This window comes from Galeopterus variegatus, unplaced genomic scaffold (genome assembly GCF_000696425.1).
Source record: "Galeopterus variegatus unplaced genomic scaffold, G_variegatus-3.0.2 Scaffold512, whole genome shotgun sequence".
NCBI classification, from domain to species: Eukaryota; Metazoa; Chordata; class Mammalia; order Dermoptera; family Cynocephalidae; genus Galeopterus; species Galeopterus variegatus.
In genome coordinates, this window is record NW_007726623.1 from 34161 (window position 1) to 39514 (window position 5354).

A 5354-nucleotide genomic window follows, 5' to 3' on the forward strand; every position below is an offset into this window, starting at 1 on the left:
ACTTACACCATCTGCTGTCCTGAGTCTCCAGAAGATCTTGGGACTTTTCAGCTTCCATAATCATGTGAGCCAGTTCCTTATAATACATTTCTTTATGAATATTGTTTATCTCCTGTAGGTTCTGTTTCTGTAGAGAACCCTGAACAATTCTCATAGGAAACTGAACATGTGTAGAGTGAGGCTCTTTGAGGCAGAGAGAAAACATCTACCAGGACAGCTGTGAGCTGAACAACTACCAGAGTGCACACACAGACTGAGCCTGAGACAGTACAATAAGACAGAATAAAAGCCATACAGATGGTGCCTTGGGTTGAATGTCCCCCCAAAACTTAATCCCCACTGTAACTGCTAAGAGGGTGGGAAATCCTATTATGGTAATTGCAAGGTGGGGCCTTGAAGAGGTGATTACATTGTAGGACCATGCCATAGTGAATGGATTAAGAATGGTGGTCATGGGTGTGGTTCTGAGGGATTTAAAAGGTGAGCACATGAGAGGTTAGGCTGTCTCTGTTCTGTCACTTTCTTCTATGTGAGACCCCTGCACTGCTGCAAAGCCATCACCAAAGAAAGCACTCACCATAAGTGTGCCTTGGACTTTGGACTTCCCAGCTACTGAAGATGTAAGCAATAAATTTCGTTTTCTTATAAATTACCTGGTATTCTGTTATAAGTATCAGCAATGACTAATACGGATGGGAAGAAAAGAATGAAGCTGTCTATGTGGAAAATTCTAAGGAATGTACTAAAAAACTATTACAACTAATAAGTGAGTTTGGCAAGGCCTCAGGATATAAAGTCAATATAAAAATTAAAGTAATTGTACCTTACTGGCCAGCCGCCAAAAAAAAAAAAAAAAAGGATTTGGTTAAAAAAAAGTAACTGTATCTTTATGTAGTAGCAACAGACAATAAGAAATAGAAATAAAACAACAATAAAACCATTTGCAATAACATCTAACAATTTGAAATACTTAGGAATAGTCTTAACAAAATATGTGCATGACTTGTATATAGAAAATTACAAAATAATGCTGAGAGAAATTAAAGAAGACATACACAGATGTAAATACAGATCATGCTCGTGAACTGGAAGACTCAGATCTACTAGGATGGAAATTCTTCAGAAGTCGAACAATAGCTCTAACACAATCCCACAAAAATCCCAGCAGGATATTTTTTAGAAATTGATCATCTGATTCCAAAGTTTATATGGAAATGCAAAGGACCTAGATTAGCCAAAAATAATTTTAAAGAATAACAAAGCATAAAGAACACTACCTGATTTCAAGACTTATTATAACCAGGACAGTGTGTTATTGGTGAAAGGATTAATACACACTCAATGCAACAAAATATAGAATCCAGAAATAAATCCACACATACATGGTCAATTGATTTTCAACAAAGGTGTCAAGGTAATTCAATGAGGGAAAGGTAGCCTTTTCAACAAACTGTGCTAGAACTGGATGTGCACATGCAAGGGAATGAACCTGAACCTTAACACCACATGCAGAAATGACGGCAAAATGATCATATACCTAAACGTAAGAGCTAAAACTATAAAACTTATAGAAGAAAACAGAAAATACCTCATGATCTAGGGTTAGGCAAAGATTTCTTAAATAGGACCCGAAAAGGACAAGCTATAAAAGAAAAATAAGTTCATCAAAATTTGAAACTTTTGCTGTTAAGAAAATCAAAAAGTGACTCAGGACTTGTGTCCAGAATATACAAACAACAACTCAATGATGAGACCAAAAATCCAATTAAAAAATATGCAAAAGATTTGAACAGACATTTCACTAAAGAGGATATAAGTACATTTTTAAAAAGGCTCAATATCAATTGTTATTAAGGAAACTCACATTAAAGACATAATGAAATGCCACTACATACCCACTAGAATGGCTAAAATTAACAGGATAGCAATACCAAGTGTTGGATGTGGAGCAACAGGAACTCTCATAGACTGCTGACGGGGATGTAAAATGGTACGGCTACTCTGGAAAACAATTTGTCGGGATTTTTTTTTTTTTTTTTTTTTTTTGGGGCGGGGGGGGAAAGGGGCGGAACCCTGAATTTTTTTTTTGGGGTTTTTTTTTTTTTTTTCTTTTGTGGCTGGCTGGTACAGGGATCGAACCCATGACCTTTGTTTCAGTGTTTTTTAAACATGCACTTATCATATGACCCAGCATTACCACTCTTAGGTATTTAACCAAGAGAAATGAAAACACGTGTCCGTACAAACACTTGTACATGAATGTACACAGCAGTTTTATCTGTAATATACACAAATTGAAAATAATCCAAACGTCAGTCAGCAGGTAAATGAATAAAAAAATTCTGGTATATCCATACAATAGAATATTACTGACCAATATGTCTTAGTCCATTTCTGTTGCTTATAACAAAATACCTGGAAATGGGTAATTTAGAAAGAAGCAAAATTCATTGCTTACAGTTCCCAGTTAAGTCCCTACTCATTTACATCTTAGATCTCCTCAGTACAGCCTTTGCTGTCCATATTTCTATCAGCGTTCTGCTCACCAACATTTAACCATTCTCTAAAACTTTCCCTGGTTTTCTTGTTTTCTAAACTTTCACAGCATCTAGGGTTTTTCTAGCCTGTTCCTCCAAATTCCTTCAGCATCTCCTCCACATCCAATTCCAAAGCCGTTTCCAGATTTTCAAGTATTTGTTATAAAAAACACCCCACTTCTCTGGTACCTATTTTCGGTATTAGTCTATTCCTGTTGCTTATAACGAAATACTTGAAACTGGGTGATTTATAAAGAAAATGAAATTTATTGCTTACAGTTTCTGAGGCTGGGAGAAACTGTAGTCCCAAGTCCATCTGGTGGTGGTGACAGTGACCCAGGGGTCTCACATTGCAAGATGGTGGAAGCAGGGAGAGAGGGAAAAGAAGAGGGAGAGAAGGAGAGAGGGAGAGACTCTTCTTTTTTAAAGCCCTCAGAGCCACGCCCCTGACCACCATTTTTAATCCATTCACTACTGCACAGTCCTATAATCCAATCACCTCTTCAAGGCTCCACCTTTCAATTACCATCATAGGATTTCCCACCCTATTAACAGCCACTGTGGGTACCAATTTTCTAAGACATAAAACGTAAGGGAAACAGTTCAAACTTCAGGGAGTTTTGGGGGTACATAATTCAATCCACTACACAATACAAAGGAAGAAAACACTGGTACACCATACATAGATAACCTCAAAAACATTATACTGAACAAAAGAAGCCAGATATAAAAGCATAAATACTTACATAAGTTTTATTTCTATGATATTTGAGAACAATTTAAAATAATCTATAGTGACAGAAAGCAGACTGATTGATGTCCACCTTGCACTGGAGATGGGGGGTGGGATAATTGACTGCAAAGGGGCATGAAGGAACTATTTGGGGTGATGGAAATTTTCTCTATCTTGAATGTATATGCACAGGTGTATACACTTGTTAAAACTCATCAAACTGTGGGCCGGCCTGTGGCTCACTCGGGAGAGTGCAGTGCTTATAACACCAAGGCCACGGGTTCGGATCCCATATAGGGACGGCCGGTTAGCTCACTGAGTGAGTGTGGTGCTGACAACACCAAGTCAAGGGTTAAGATCCCCTTACCGGTCATCTTTAAAAAAAATAAATAATAAATAAATAATAAAATCTTTGGGCCAGCCTGTGGCTCACTCGGTAGAGTGCGGTGCTGATAACACCAAGGCCACGGGTTCGGATCCCATATAGGGATGGCCGGTTCGCTCACTGGCTGAGCGTGGTGCTGACAACACCAAGCCAAGGGTTGAGATCCCCTTACCGGTCATCTTTAAAAAAAATAAATAATAAATAAATAATAAAATCTTTGGGCCAGCCTGTGGCTCACTCGGTAGAGTGCGGTGCTGATAACACCAAGGCCACGGGTTCGGATCCCATATAGGGATGGCCGGTTCGCTCACTGGCTGAGCGTGGTGCTGACAACACCAAGCCAAGGGTTGAGATCCCCTTACCGGTCATCTTTAAAAAAAATAAATAATAAATAAATAATAAAATCTTTGGGCCAGCCTGTGGCTCACTCGGTAGAGTGCGGTGCTGATAACACCAAGGCCACGGGTTCGGATCCCATATAGGGATGGCCGGTTCGCTCACTGGCTGAGCGTGGTGCTGACAACACCAAGCCAAGGGTTGAGATCCCCTTACCGGTCATCTTTAAAAAAAATAAATAATAAATAAATAATAAAATCTTTGGGCCAGCCTGTGGCTCACTCGGTAGAGTGCGGTGCTGATAACACCAAGGCCACGGGTTCGGATCCCATATAGGGATGGCCGGTTCGCTCACTGGCTGAGCGTGGTGCTGACAACACCAAGCCAAGGGTTGAGATCCCCTTACCGGTCATCTTTAAAAAAAATAAATAATAAATAAATAATAAAATCTTTGGGCCAGCCTGTGGCTCACTCGGTAGAGTGCGGTGCTGATAACACCAAGGCCACGGGTTCGGATCCCATATAGGGATGGCCGGTTCGCTCACTGGCTGAGCGTGGTGCTGACAACACCAAGCCAAGGGTTGAGATCCCCTTACCGGTCATCTTTAAAAAAAAAAAAAAAGTTCATTTAAAATATTAAAAAATAAAGGAAAAAAATATAAAAAGAGCTAATTTGATGGAAGCCATTGTGATTCCTACCCTTACAAAGGGTACCTAAGAAAAGGGGGACTGTCTCAAGCAACTTGGACCTGACCCTGGGGTGCGGCTTCAACCTCACTCAGGGCTGGGAGCCATACCCCCACTCTGAGCTGCCTCCTTTGGAATAAGTCAGAAGAATCCTGAAGGCCAGAGGAACAGGTGAGTCATTTGAGAAGTCAATCCCCTGGTGGCCATCCTCTGAGTCACCTGTCTGGCTTCTGACTTGTTAATCCAGGCTTTCTCAACTTGGGCACTGTTGATATTTTGGGCCAGATAATTCTTTGTTGTGGTGACTGTCCTGTGCATCATGGTATGTTTAACAGCATCCCTAACCTGTAACCAGTAGATGCCAGGAGCATCCTCCTTAGTCTTGACATCAAAAATATCTCCAGACCTTGCTGAACATCTCCTGGGGGACAAAATCACCTCAGTTGCATACTGCTTTAATTGGAGAGCTCTGCCTCAGGGCATGGCCTTTCTAGACCTATAAGTGACCTAATCTCAGCCTCATTAGTAGGAAGATATCAGGTTTTTCTATCTATACATTCTGAGTAATTCCACTCAAAACTGAAGCAAGATTTGTGTATGAGTGTTGGGGGCGGAGGGATGGGGAATAACATGACACGTTGGTTTTTTTTTTTTTTTTTGTCTTTTTGTCTTTTTC